A 15,816-nucleotide genomic window follows, 5' to 3' on the forward strand; every position below is an offset into this window, starting at 1 on the left:
TTTGTTTTGTTTTGTTTTGTTTGGGGGAGGTTTCTGTTTTGTTTTGTTTTTGAAAAAAATCTGGTACAATTATCTGCTTCTTTGGATTACATGCACAAAGAACCTTAATAAAATCTTAAGGGAAAAAAAAATGAGAGAAGGCAGCAACAGGAACAAGAGATCTAGACCCCCTAAAAAGCCAAAAATGCTTCCTTGGTGTTTGTCAATGGCAGGATCTTCTTGAAGCAAAGATTTCTTTTCATCTGCCATTAACTTGGACTGCTGTGCTCTGTGCACAGGAATTATACTATCTGATATTACTCATAATTTTGTTAGAATCTTCCAGATATGTGTTTTTCATTATCATTTGGAGGAAGAAAGGGTAGAAATCAATATGAGTCATGTTTCTAAAATGACTTAATCATCTTGCTAAAAACATTGCAATCCAAGATTTTCATTTTGCAAATGAAAATACCTTTATCTTCTTGCCATTTTTCAGCAGTGGTTTTTCTCCTGATTTTTTTCTCTCTACTGTCCTCCACCTTGTGCCTCCTCCCATCCTCAAACAGGCCCCACCAGCCGGCATCCTCACCCACTCCTGGACAGCAAGGCTGAGGGCAGTGTTGTTGGTAGCAGATGATGAAACTTCTCAGGAAGAGGTCCAAATATGGCGCCCTGCACACCACTCTCATGCAGTGCTGGGAACTGGGAGATAAAAGGAAGAGACAGGCATCCAGTATCTTCCCCAAATGAGTTGGAAACGCACATATTTCCTATTAAACTCAATGCAGAAGAGGAGTTGTAGAAGTGTTTTCCCAATCTTTCTGCTTCTCTTGCCAAGCCCCACAGAAAATCCCCATCATTTTGATGGTCTGCATGTGCAGAAACGAAAGAAAGAGAGGAATTGCAGTACGGCTAAGTAGGTAGCACTTCCAGGTGGGTAAACCTAGGGGGAATTTCAGAATAGCCATGGAAACTTCCCTGGGTGAGGAAAGTGAACCAAGAGCAAATGGGTGTCGGTACTCCCATAGGCAAGTGAGTGCATGAGTTCATTTTTCTCCCATCAGACCAGGAAAACAAAAGTAGGTATAAAAAATGTATTTTAAAAACCACACGGTGTTAAGTAGCTATAAGAAAGAAATACAAGGAAAAAAATAACAGAATGAATCAAAAACTATTTTTCTAGGTAAATGTATGATTACACAAATGGTATGCCTCTACTTCATATACAAACAGAGAAACAAGATGTATCCCGGGCTGAGGAGATGGCTCAGTCGGTAGAGTGCTTACCTTGCAAGCACAAGGCCCTGGGTTCAATCCCCAGCACCGCAAAAAAAAAAAAAAAAAAAAAAAAATATACAATCTGAAATTGAACTCACCTTTTTTGAAAGCCTAATATGAGGCTGGCATTGTGCAAAACCCATTTGCACCAGCGTTTTCCCATGTCATCTTATTTAAGAATGCTATACACACTCGTGCTTTGCTCTTTATCATTAGATACAGTGTCTATACCTCTGTTTTGCTCTTAGAAAAACACAATGCTGCAGCCACTCCACCTTTGTCCTGGACAGAGCATCATGGATGCCACACAGATGATGCCACACAGATGCCACACAGATGCTACACAGATGCACAGCATTTTCCATTGCCTGGTGGAACCAGAAGAGACCAGCTTTCTCTCCGGGCCATGAAATCTCAAATTCCTCAAATTTCTGAACCAAGGTTGCTGTTTTGAATAAGCTAACAACTGTCTTCTCACCTCCCTGTTTCTCCTCTTCCCCATAATATTTCTTATTTACCACCAGGTGGCAATGGGTAAATACGCCCAAGCAGGCAAATATTAGAATCAGGCTCAGAAAAACAGCATGTCATTCCGAAGAAAGGGACAAAAATAAAATGTTCACGGGGACATACTACAAATTTAAATTCTTTTAGCACTGCTGGTCACAAAAGGCTTATGGTTTAGATCCGGAAAGCCTGGGCTTCAGTTTTATTTCTGACACTTTTTCAATGTAATCTCAGATTAGTGTCTCCCTCTTTTTCGCACTGGATGTGTACAGCAGTAATAGTGAACACTGGGCAAGGTCATAAATATCTGATGCAGCAAATATATAGATATTCTTGTACATTGTTAAGCTCGATATATCTGTTGTTAAGTAAAATAGGCACGACCCAGAAAAGATAATGCAAACTAAAAGAAACAAAATGGAAAGTTCCTAAGTTATCTGTTGTTTCCTTTTTATTTTATCTCAATTCTTTTTTTTTAATTAAAAATCATAAATTTACATAGGGCAATATTGTTTGATGCATTGTTATTTTTTCCCCTTCCCCCCTCCCCTCCCACCCCTCTTTTCCCTCTATACAGTCCTTCCTTCCTCCATTCTTACCACCCTCCTTATCCCTAACCCTAAACCTAACCCTAACCCTAACGCTAACCCCTCCTACCCCCCCTTATATGTCCTCATCCGCTTATCAGCGAGATCATTTGTCCTTCAGTTTTTTGAAATTGGCTTATCTCACTTAGCATGATATCCTCCAATTTCATCCATTTGCCTGCAAATGCCATAATTCATGGCTGAGTAATATTCCATTGTATATATATGCCACAGTTTCTTTATCCATTCATCAACTGAAGGGCATCTAGGTTGGTTCCACAATCTGGATATGGTGAATTGAGCAGCTATGAACATTGATGTGGCTGTATCTCTGTCGTATGCTGATTTTAAGTCCTTTGGGTATAGGCCAAGGAGTGGGATAGCTGGGTCAAATGGTGGTTCCATTCCAAGCTTTCTGAGGAATCTCCATACTGCTTTCCAGATTGGCTGCACTAATTTGCAACCCCACCAGCAATGTACGAGTGTACTTTTTTCCCCACATCCTCGCCAACACCTGTTGTTGCTTGTGTTCTTGATAATCGCCATTCTAATTGGGGTGAGATGAAATCTTAGGGTAGTTTTGATTTGCATTTCTCTTATTACTAGAGATGTTGAACATTTTTTCATATATCTGTTGATTGCTTGTACATCTTCTTCTGTGAAGTGTCTGTTCATTTCCTTTGCCCATTTGTTGATTGGATTGTTTGTATTCTTGGTGTAGAGTTTTTTTGTTTTCCTTTTTTGAAGGGAAACTCCCACCACATTCCTATCCAAAGTCTTTCCCTAATTTAAAAAAAAAAAAAAAAAAAATCTTTTTCTTAGAAACAAATTTCAAATCTTCTAACAGTGTCTTCTTAATGGTTTGGAATCCTGCTCACTTTCTGAACTTTCGGAGGCAGCTAATTTCCTTAAAACCTCTTCACTCATAGAAGCCACATCCAAAGCCTCGGGTAAGTATTCTGGATATTCCCTGATAGCATGTGATTCCAAGGTTTCACTCCTGTCTTTTCCACTTGCTGACTGGGATCTTTGATCTCTTTCCTTTTTATCAATCTATCTGGGACAAAGCCCAACTTAACCACCTGTCTTGGTCCATTTGTGCTGCCATAAGAGAATACCTGATACTGAGTAGTTTACGTAGAACAGAAATGTATTTCTCACAACTCTGGAGGTTAAAAACACTGACACTGGCGTGTGGTGAGGCTTTTCTCACTACATCATCCCATGGCAGAAGGCGGAAGGGCAAGAAACGGCAAGAGAGCAAGAGGGGGCTGAACTCCTTTTTATGACAAACCCACTCTCATAAGAATGACATTAATCCATTCATGAGAGAAGAGTCCTCATGACCTCATCACTTCCTTAGAGTACCACCTTTCAACACGGTTGCACTGGGATTAAGTTTTCAATACATGAACTTTGGGGCACACAGCCAAACCATAACGCTGCCTCTCTAAGAAATGCCTTCAAACCATTCACAATTTTCAATATGCACAATTAAGATACCTCACTAACCAAAATCAACCTAATTACAGAAACCCTTCTCATTTTGCTCCTGTTCTGAAACTGATGTTTGTCCAAGAAGTGACACGTCCACAAAAGGGGTGTCCCACCAAAGACTGAAACTCACAATGGAAAGCACATGTTAAGTTACAGGAGATGAATCGGGGTTGCTGAAGGGACCCTCCTTGGAAAAACAGGGGAGATCTTTGAAGTCTTGAGTTCACTCACTCCTCTGAGAAGGGCAGGAAAGAGCAGCCTCCCCAGGGAAGAGCTGGTTTCCTGGAGGAAGAAGGGAGGCCAGGGTGATAGGAAACCAGGACCTGCTCCAACTCAGGTCTGGGAGTCATCTAGACAGGAGAAAGTGAGACAGAAAAATCCTCCTCCAGACAAGTCACGCTCCACACCCCAACCTAAGCAAGAGACCTCTTAGTTGAAGAGAGAAGGGACTGATCTTTCATGAGGAATTACTCTGTCTTGTGCACTAAAAGGAATCTAAGGATGCTCCTTGCTGCTTTGTTTCTAGAAGAAGAAAAAGAATAAATGCTATCATTCAATCTTTGGCTCTTACCAAGGACAGGGCCACTGTCCTAAAAGGTACTAAGGAACTTTATGTGAGTGTTTCCAGTAGTCACCATCTTTGGGGTTACTACTGGAATCTATTGTTTGGGGCCAACATATGTCCCACACAATGAAGAATTTCCCCCATCCAGCAAGGACTTGGGGTTTTCCACCAGATGTTTATGTGGGTGAAAAATAACTGAGCCAAGAATTTAACTACACTAACTAGAAACACAAAGCAATTTTTGCACAATTTTAATGTTATGACTTTTCTAAGAAGAAACAACCAAATAAATTCAGAGACTTTGAAACTTTGTTTAGTTTGAATCACGAATTGTTGATCATCTCAGAAAAATCATGAAATTGATGACAACCTCACCCACAGTGTTTAAATCAGCAACCAAACACACCCAAATCTGTCAGAATTCGGAGCTGCGGCATTGCTGTAGTCTACATACAGGGCCAAGCATCTGTCTGCTTCATTATGTCATTTGCCGTGTGTGCTCATTTGTATATCAAAATAAGTATTATTTTATCATGAATTGGTTTTCTTCTCATCTTTATATTACAGTTGGGATATTATTTTGGTTTTTAATCATACTTTATGCAAATTATGTTAATTGGGAATTTGATTTCAGCAGTGTATGGGGGTCATTCCCCAATATTTTTATAGGAAGGGGACTGCATTAAATAGTCAGCTTCACATTCCTATAACAAAATATTAGAAGCACTTAATTTTCTAAAGACAAAAGTTTTATTTAGCTCACAGTTTTCAAGTTCCAAAGGCTAAGAGCAGGTAGCCCCATCGGTTTGACCTCTGGTGAGGCCAAAGATGGTAGCACAGTGTGGCAGGAGTGTCTATAGAAGCTAGTGGCACATGTCAAGCCAGAATAGAGACAGGAGAAGAGGTGTGGTCCCAAAATACCTTTTGAGAGCACTTCCTCAATGACCTAGGAGCTCCTGCTAGGTCCCACCTCCCAAAGTTTCCAACACCGCCAAGACCTTGGGGCCGAGCCTTACCATATCGACTGTCCATATTCAAACAATAGCAGAGGCACTGTTAAGAACACCTTTAATTTCAAAAATATGGTACATGGTGCCAGATAATACCCTGCCACTCTTAGAAAGTTAGTTAAATCTATAAGTACCAATATGGGAAAAGTTCCAAGACAGAGAGCTGAGTGAAGACATTTTAGAAATATTTCTACAGCATATATATCTGATATCAGTTACATAAAAATGTATTCATACAAGACACAGGTGACTGAATCATAGCTATCTCAGGCGCCATGTGTAGCCAAGGCCACTCCCTCTCAGAAGCTAATGTCGGCTTTCAGTACAACAGAAAAACAGAAGTCACCTTGTGGTGAGGCAGCTACAGCAGTAGACCAATGCCGAAGGAGATGTCTTATATATAAAGGATCCATTTGTACACAGTCATACAGTTATTTCCCAGATCCCCACAGCCCCGGGGGACAAGTGACACATCATGATGGAACCGGGCTCTGTGCCCCCTGCCAGCCTCGTCCGAGGGTCTCCGGACCCAGACTTCTGTGGGCTTCCACAGCCTCACGCAGCTGCTCAGGGTTCTGCTCCCACAGCTGCTGTGCTGGTGGCTGTTGCTGTCCATCTTGGCCACTGCCTTGCTGGCCTGTGACCTCACCTGACCACCAGTGAGCGCAGCTCCCAGACACAGAGGAGTGGTCCTACTTCCAACGAACATGCTCTTCCCATCAACTCTGGATCGCGGATCCCTTCAGCCTTCATAGACACCTGTTTCCCCACAGGATCCACACAGTGAGCAAGCATCTCAGGAACCAGACATCCTGACAGAGCTTTGATGGTAAGACCCGGGTCCCAGGGGAGTTCACACACCTTGACTTTCTTCACACCTGCACGAGGGTTTCCTGCCTTCCAGGGATCCAGAGAGGCCACACCTTTACTACTCCTTCTTTTTTGGGCAATCTAAACCCTGGGATCTCAAGAACCTGGCCATCACTACCAAATTACTCACATGAATAAGATTCCTCACATCCATGTAGATAGGGGAGAGTTGTATGCGGTGATTGAGAGTTTGAGCTATGGCTTCAAACCTTCTGCATTTGAAGGTCACCTTTACCACTCCTAGATGAAGAATCTTGAAACAGTTACTTGTCCCCTTGAGGGTTCAGTTTCCTTATCCGTGAAATGGACAGACCATATGAATTCTTATAAGATTAAACTGCAATGTATGTGAAGTTCTGGCATAGTTCTGGCTTTTGTAAGAACTGTAAAATAACCACCAATGCTCTGTCCCAGGGCCATTGGGAAAGGTGTGCAGAAGAAACACCCCTTTTAACTTTCCCACAGAGCAGCTTGCATTTTAAAGGCCTGTATTCTGACCTATATAAAATGTCCACCTCTTTTTTATATATACCAAGGATTGAACCCAGGGGCGCTTAGCCACTGAGTTACATCCCCAGTCCATTTTTATTTTTTATTTTGAGACAGGGTCTGGCTAAGTTGCTTAGGGACAAGCTAAGTTGCTGAGACTGGCTTTGAACTTGCTATCCTCCTGCCTCAGCCTCCTGAGTCGCTGGGATAACAGACATGCAACACAGCGCCTACCTTCACCTCATTTCTTTAGTCTTGCCTTATCTCAGCAATCCTCAATAAGAAAGTGAGAATTCTTCTGAAATTACACTGAATCAATTGTGATTGTGTTTCTGGGGGTCAAGTAGACAACATTCATGAAATTCCTGATCTTGATGCTAAAGGGCCTTTAGGAGATCAGGAAGTCCTGCCCCTATCTCCACTCAAAGCCAACAAAGATCAAACGACTTGCCTGAGGTCTCACAGCTAGTAGAGAATGGAGATCAAAGCAAAAGGAAATTAGGACTTTCCAATAAAACTAGGACATTGGTCACTTCCATTGTATTTGAGAGTCCATGGTTCTTGGTGTTGGACTCTCAACTCCTAAAGGGCAAAAGGAGCTTCTGTAAGATAGTTGTATGCTCACAGCTCTCCTGACAGGCCAGTTACAATTAAGTGCTTCATAAAGACTTTGTGATAGAGTGATGATAATTACAATGCTGACATATGCCATTTTTCTGTGTTTTTTTAAGTTCTGAGAATTGCAACGAGATAATGAGGTTTGTGTTTTAAGCTGGAAAGGTAGTAAAGGAAGAGGAAAGAGATCCTCACAAGGAAATAGAAGGAGAGTGTAGAACTGAGTAAACCTCAGATTCTCTTCTGGACGAATTCAACCTTTTGACAAAAGGCCAAACCCACAGGGAGGACTGTGGGCAAGGCCAGTGCTAGGGAGAGAACTGGAAGGAGCAAAGGAGCAGATAGATAGTGACCTTTACTTTCAATCCAGCCGAACTGTTGGAGGATACACAGCAAAACTCACATCACAGAGCAGAAGCACAGAGCAAACCAGGAGGATTAGAAGAGCAGGCAGCAGGAACTGCACACAATAAACAGAAGAAAAGACAGAGAAATATCAGAATTTAGCTGAAATTTCCACCTTTTTTATTTTTTATTTACTTATTTATCTTTGCCCCCACGTGACAAGCAGCAAAGGGAAAAAAAAGACTGACCTGGTGATCCTATCCTTCCAAGAAAAGCAAGACTAAACCTAAAGGTGCCACATCATGACTCAGTTCTACCAAAGTCACTATGGGGAGACAGGGAAGGAAGCCACTTCCCATCCCACACCTCTCTGAAAATCATCATAAATGTCCCTGTTGAGTGTCCTGGCTGTGCTTGACCAATGTTCTGCTCCTGAAGATATTTGACAAGTCTCCACCTACTTCACTGTCTTCTCTCAACTCCTCTCTGCCAGGCCCTCTGAGACCCTGCCTCTCATTCTTCACCGCAAACCCCCTTTCTCAAAGTCCTCCCAGCACACATACCCCACTTCGGCCAAACAAAATTTTAATTAACCATCATTGTCTCTAAAACATTTTTCCAGGAGAGCAGAAATTCATTCCAACACCTTTACTTTCACACTGAGATATGTTTTTTTTTAAATCCAAATGATGACTCTCTCAATATGATCAAAGGAGCTGACTACCTTCCCCTACTTACATGTCTAGTTAGCCAATCTACCTGATTCCACAAATGACTGTCACTCATCCCTGTCCCTCCCTCCCTGCATGGCTCAAGTTTGAAGACTGATCATTTCTTTCCTGGACCATTGTCTCTCTGAATCCAGCCTCTGCCCTCTACTACCTCTTCTTCTATTTGGCCAAAGTCACTCAAAACACTCTTCTGAGCACATGGATCCCAGGTGCACAACTTTTTCTGACTCTGGGTTACTAGAGAAGAAAGTCCACGTTCTGCAAGCTGATCCCCAAGACTGATTCCAGCCGGCCTTCCTGAACTTATCTTCCCTCCTCTCTTCTCACCTCAGCCCAACCCATCAAACCACACTGCACACGGTTCTTGGGCAGACCGCCATTTTCCCACTGCGTAGTTATCAAGCTGTTGCCTGCCTGGACCTGAAGCCTCCTCTGCCACACAACTGACTCTCACCACCACGGCACATCCCACTGACACCTTGCTTCAAGCCCTCTCCTCTCATTTTGGCAGAAACCACGGCCTCTTGACTTGTCCCTGCTTCTGCCTGGCCCTGGCCCCTGCCCCAGCCACACCCCAGTTCTTCCCCAAACCAAGCCAGAGTGACCCCATTAAAGGAAAGTCATAAAGTGTATCTCCTTTGATTGGTCCCCCTTATAATGGTTCCCATCGCCCTCAAAGTCCATCCTTAGATTGGCCCAAAAGTCCCTGTGTGCGCTGTTCCCTGACCGATACCTATTACCGTCTCTCCTGGCTCCCCCTCTAGCTCATAACCTAACTGACACATGGAAAGTAATGATGGGCCTGCACCTGCTAGAAAACTTGGTTAGTATTTTTTTGCATCCGATGCAGAAAGCCCAAAAGCAAGGCGACATCATTGCAAGCCCCTCCCTTCCTTCTTCTCCCAGGAGACTATCGTGACTAGGTTGACTGAGTCAAGTTAAGAAAGCTACTTTCTGTCTAAGAGCCTACCATTTTTCTAATAATGGGAATGTGTGAAAACCATCTCACTTTAATATCATGTTGGTAAATATTCCCGTGATGGGCTAAGATTTTATAAACAGAAGTTATCCCTGGAGAGCATAAATGGAATTTGAAGCTATGGATGCAGTTACCAACCTTGCTCACTAGGTGGCTCTCATATTTTGTGACCTGTGGCCTGGGTCCCTTCCAAACTCAGGAGCAGTTTTGGAAAGGTACATCAGCTTCTTACCAGAGATGATTATTATCTGGAAGTTCAAATGTGTATTTGTCAATGTGTATAAACTTACAATAGCACCTTTGTAACTAGAACTTATAAATTACCAGTTATAAGAAATCAAAAGTTGCCTGTTTCAATTCCTTGATGAAAAACTTCTTCAAAGTAAAATTTAATGGAAGTCCAATTTATGCCAATTGAGGTCTCTCACTTACCACATACTTCTTTGATAAGACATACAATACAATATGAATCCTAGGTCATAGGACTCAAATTTAGAATCTTAAGTACAAGTGATACCAATCTTCTTCCCAGTCCTCTGTAGAACTGTACTTCCCAGAACTTCTAGCCTAGACTAGTAATAAAATTGCACTTTTTTCAAATTAAGCATGCCAGTCTCATTTAGAAGACAAGGCTGATGGTGTGTTCAGCTATCTCCTCTTTCACACTAGCTAAACTGAAATCAACTTGAAAACAATTGATTGCCATTTTCTCTTCTCTGGCCGAGAGCTTCCTGGTAAACTTTTTGACAAGGACCAAGCTATCACCGTGTTCCTGGGGACTCTGGTGTTTAACACTTGTCTTAACTTGTTCTTGTTAAATTTCTGACATGCCCCAGTTCACTGAGACACATCTGTTCTCTTCCTTTCTCTCCCGCCCTCCTACCTGCCCAAGCGTTAATGCCCGTCTTAATTCCACAGGTTAGCACCATTGTCTTTTCGGGCAGCCAAGCGCGTAAGTCAAGATGGAGGCGCAATGATATCTCATGAGACACAGGCGAGGGTTACCACAAGGAATCAGAAGGCACAGACCCTTCGCATGACTGAGGCTCTGCTTTCATTTCACTGCTTCGGAAATCGGTGGAAATAATAGGCTGACTGTAAATTGGTTTTATTTTGCTTTGTATGCTAACTGGTAAGGATGGGGCAAGAGGTGGTTGAGGTAAAGGCTTGTATCCAAATGCACACTTGGATGTAATGCCTACCCCAAGTGAATTCCCATGCAGCACCCTTTCTCCCCCCATTGGCTTCAGAATAAAGCCCATCTCCTTTATGTCCCTCGATTTCCCCTCTTCTGGGGGGCCCAGACTTGAATGCAGTGCAGGCTCAGAGCATCTCCACTCCCTTCTCACCCCGAGAACAAACAGAATGCTCTGGAGAATTTTAATGTTGCAGAGATAGATACAGGATTTACAAAAATAAAAGCGGAGAGAAATGTTATATATCCTGAAAGTGTTGGTGTGGTATTTACCTTCCTAAGGCTTCGTAATATAAATGGATCAGGAGTGATTTTTCTTAGCTCCTTCTTTAGTCTTTTCTTGCCTCTTCTTGAGATTTGAACTTCATCCAAACACTACATTTAATCCAGGAGCTGATGCTAGTCAATGTCCCCCTTCCTTCTACAGACTTTGCCATTAATTCCCTCAAAATTCTCTTGTAAATGAACCTGTGCAGCACACAAATGAAAAGGTTGTATCCCTATGTTGCTCAGTGGTCCTGGGAGCTTTTGCTCAGATACTTTATCAATTCATGCTTGTTTCATATACAGTAATGTGGATGTCTATGACCAACCTCATTATCACTTGTATTAGTTTTCTGTTACTATTGCAAAATGCCTGATTCTGGGTGATTTATAAAGAATACAGGTTTGTTTGACCCATGGTCTGGAAGCTAAAAAGTCTGAGAGCATGAAGCTGGCATCTGCTTGGCATTTGATAAAGGTTTTGCTGCATCACAATACAGTAGAGTGCATCACACAGAGAGCAAGGGTTCTACCTGGGGTCTCTCCTCTGATACACCACTAATACCATCATGGGGTCTAACTCTAATAATCACGTCTGATCCTAATTGGCTCCCAAAGGCCTCGACTCCAAATACCATTAACATATAAATTTGAGGATTAAAATTTCCCACATATGAAGTTTTGAGGGACACGTTCAAACCATAGTATCATCATCTCCCAGTCTCATAAATGAGAAAGTTGAAGCTTGAAAAAAGATGGTTTGTCTAATGTTGCACAGCTATTGTGATAATATTTAAACTTCTAATAGACAACTTTGTTTCAGACATCTCAGCGAGAACTTCAAGCTGCCTCTATCTCAAGACAGCCCTATTTCGGATACAAAGATCCAGCTACCTAAACAGTATCAGGTGTTGGTTTTTGGCAAAGTGACAGGGAAGAGAAGAAGAACTCTGTGGTGGGGCATAACTGGGGTCTGCTCACAGACCACCTGGGCATATACGTCATCAATTCATGACCCTGTGGGTTAGAAAACCTCTCCTCATAAGTGATAGTATCTAGGAGGAGTAAGCACGCCCGATAAACCCTGGGAGTCACCTGATACAGCAATTCAAGTGTGGAACGTTTAACCACAGATCAAGAGGTCTTTAAAAATAAGGTGTTCTCCATACAGTGAATGGGAGTGAATCATACATCAGGAGAACGGATCAACACACTGTGTGACTAAATCTCACACCCACAGTGAAAGAACTCAAAACACCGAAGAATGCATTTTGGATGATTCCATTTGACAAACTTCAAAACCAAATCCATGGTGTTTTAAGTCAGGATACTTGTAGGGGTAGGACAGGAGTAGTAAAATAAAACGAGAGTTTCCCCAAAGCCGTGCTTCTTGATATCCTGAGTAGGGACGGGTTAGGGCTGAGTAGGGGTTAGGGTGGCAGGCCAAACAGTCACACAGAACTGGGCTCAAATCCCGGTTCTGCCACTGGGTGACTTTGAGCAAGTACCTTAGGCTCCCTGTGCCTCAGATTTTTCCATCTATAAAGTGGACTAATAATACCTTCCTCAAAGGGTTGGTGTGAGAATTAAGTGAAATAATGTATGTAAAGGGCCCAGCAGCCTGCGTAGGTGCTGTAATAAATAGTGACTATTATTATCCCCACCCCGGGCCTGAGAGTAAACCAGGATCAGAGAAGAGATAGGTGAGAGCACAGGCCAGAGGGAAGGAGGAACTAAGCTCATGATCAAGGTTATGCCGAATCCCCCAGAAAGCCGCGCAGGAGGGAGCTATTTCTTCCCCTCCCTCTGCCCACACAGGCTCCTGAATCTTGCTGCCTACAAGTGTAGGCTGGTCCCACGCAGCCCACAAAGTTGTTTTGGTCCCATCCACACAGGCCCTTGCCAGGAGACCTGATGCTCATCTGATAAATTAATTTGTACTAATGGTCTCCTAATGGTTACCAGCAGTTTGCCGGGTTAGCCTCCTGGTGAAATGAGTTGCACTGTAACCAAGAATTGTGGACATTCAAGACCTCAGCCTAGGCTGGTGTGATTTTACCTTACCCTAGGTCGGAAAGGAGACAGGTTGTGGGGGCAGTGGGGGACAATATAAACGAGTTAGCAAGAAGGTCAAGGCTGCAGGGACAAGTCAGAGCCCAGAAGTCCCAGGTGTAGAGACTCTGCAGGTTTCCTTCCTGGCTAAAGAATGAGAACAATGCCAGACATTTTGGGTTCTTTCTAAGGAGGGAGGGAAAGTCTTCTGTCAGCTAAGAGCACATGGCTTCTAGGATATCAAAGAAGAGGATGGATTTTCAGTTTTGATTTTGAATTGTTAAATGATGTTTTAGGATATTCATACAGATTATACGGTCAATACAAAGAGGAGCAAACAGCAGATGATTACAGGGGGATGGATCTTGGGAATATCATGCTTAAAGGAAAAAGCTGAATTCTAGAGACTACACAAAATTCTGGAAAAAGCCACACTTATCGATACTACAGAAACCTTGGGCCAGAAGTGGGACAGATTCAAAGGAGTGCGAGGAAATGTTTCCAGAGTGGAAGCATTCTATCTTGACTGAGGTGGCAGGACAAAGGGCATATACTTTAGCCAGAGCCCACTGAACTACACACATGGGTAGGTGCAATTTATTTTATGCAACTTAATAAAGTTGATTTTAAAGGGAAAAAATATGATGTCTTAGTCATCCAGGTCATTCTGCTCCAGGAGAAAGCTGGAGACCGGTAGAGCTGCACCCGGTCCTGGACTCCACCATTCTCTTAATAAAGCAATGTGGCTCAGGATTCAACAAGTCATGGGGCACTCTCTCCTCTTCGGGTCATGACACCTACTCTATGAGGTGGCATGATTCATCCCACTTTGTGAGTAAGGACACTGAGGCACAGAATGGCTAAAGGAATTGGCCTAAGCCTTCTGACTCGGAATCTTGCTCAGGACCACCCCTGGTCTTGGGAAACTGAAGCCGGAGAGTACAAGTAACTGGAAGCTGTTGTGCCATTAATCAAAGGTAGTCTAAAATCCAAGGTCTGCCCCCTCTCACAAGTATAAGGAAGAAGTGTCAAATTAGGATCCCTCTGAATGAAGATAGAAGGATGTTTCCCATAGTGAGACTTTTAGGACAGGAGAGAGGATCTATTCTAAAACACTAGCAAGCAAGCCTTCTTTCCAGGGCTGCAGACTCCGCCCCTCAGGGCATGGTGCCGGTCCCCCACCCACTGAGTCCCAAGGGTCTTCTAACTTTAACAAACTACAGCAACTAGCACATGCATTACCTCATCATAGTCTGGCTTATTTCCTAGCAGTGATTGTCCAAAGCTTGCTCCATTTCCCCCCTGCTGTTGGCTTCGCACCCTTTGCCCATTCCTCCTGCCTGAAATCACACAGCTCTGACTTTAGAGAGCCAGCAGGAGCCTCCTCCTCTTTCTCAAAGTCCTTAAGGTCAGGCCTTGTGGCCTTCAATGTGTACCACGTGGTCCTTCCTACAGTAGTTTAAAAGCAGGTATGAGTGTGGGAATAGAGGGAGGGAAGAGAGAGCCAGGATAGATGGTGGACGTGATGGTGTACACACAGGGAAAGCCCTAGGAGGAACCACGAGATGCAGCAGATGGTGGCTGATGAGAGGGACAGACACCAGGAGGTGGGAGGAGGGAGAGTTCTACTTCCCATTTATTTTCTTTGTGTTCCTCATGAATGTTCTAACCAATATACATGAATTGCACTTATTTATTTATGCCAGTAAGGATTGGCTAGCCCAGAAATTATGGGCCATATGCATCTTATACATATCTGTATTAAAAAAAAAGAAAAAAAGTGGAAGCATTAATTCTTAAACATAAAATAAGCACCTATAATTTACCACCTCCCTTCCTTCATAGTGACCAAAACATGCATTAGTTTAAATGATAGAAAAACTATGAATAAGTCCCCCAGGTGGGATGGAGCCAGGAGGGGTGCAGGAAGGAGGGTCTCCAGGAGTGCAGCCCTCAGTGGGTGCATTGTTCCCCGCTGCCCCCTGTCTGCACCTCCAGTGGGGATCTCTCTAAGCTGCCATTTGGATCATCTGGGTGCTTGGGGTAGCCCTAGCTCCCAACCCTTTCAGACCAGTGGCTTGTTCAGGGCAGCACGGTGGTACTCTCTTTCTCAGTGCTTACAGCCTAAAGCATATGTAGGCAAGACCGAAGGCAGGCTCCAACACAGCAGGAGGGCCCAGGCTGACACCACTACATAGCAGGCCGCAAGTGCCTTTCCTCTCTGCCCCCTGTACCCAGAACCTTCGCCAACTCCTCCCGTCTGCTGTGAGCTCATGGCAAGGTCCAAACTCCTTCAGATGTTTACCAAGACTTTCCTTGCTCTGGCCCGTGCCTGCCTTCCTGCCCTGGCTCCCAAGACAATTTCTGTGCCCCAGCAGTCAAACAGGTCCATTCACCCCTCCCTGAGCGCGCCGTGGGGTTCCCTGCCTCCAGGCCCTTTCTCATGCCTTACCCAGACTCTGCCACAGGTGACACCAGCTTCTCCCTGAGACTGCCCGAGTGCGCCCGCTGTCCGGGCTTGCTTCTTCTGACTTCCCCTCCGCTGTGCTAAGGCTTGTACTGCCTGCACTGTTTTTATCGAAGCCTCCTGCACCAGAGGATGAAGGCGTGTCTCTCACCCCTTCCTTTCCCGGTGTCTATTACAGGTGTAGGGTGTGCAGAAAGGGAGAGGGGGGAAAATCGGGTGTAGCTACATCTGAGATAGCTTTGAATTCCAGGCTGGATCAAGACTGGGTCGGGTTAGGGTTCGAACGGGAAAGAGTTAGTCGATTCCTAGTTCCGACCACTAGGCGACTCCCGCAGCCTCACTCCGGTCAGGACGCCTCCAGATGGTGAAGCTTATTACCTGTC

At 43.9% G+C, this 15,816-nt stretch overlaps 1 long non-coding RNA gene across 1 annotated transcript; it reads right to left on the bottom strand.

Moving 5' to 3' along the window:
- On the bottom strand, positions 1–15,769 carry LOC306667574. Its single transcript, XR_013765609.1, has 2 exons — positions 15,419–15,769; positions 1–684 (listed from the first exon to the last, which is right to left on the bottom strand). It is a non-coding gene; the product is annotated as an uncharacterized lncRNA (long non-coding RNA).
- Between the last annotated feature and the right edge of the window lie 47 nt (positions 15,770–15,816).

This window comes from Sciurus vulgaris (genome assembly GCF_902686455.1).
Source record: "Sciurus vulgaris genome assembly, chromosome: 8".
Classification (NCBI taxonomy): domain Eukaryota; kingdom Metazoa; phylum Chordata; class Mammalia; order Rodentia; family Sciuridae; genus Sciurus; species Sciurus vulgaris.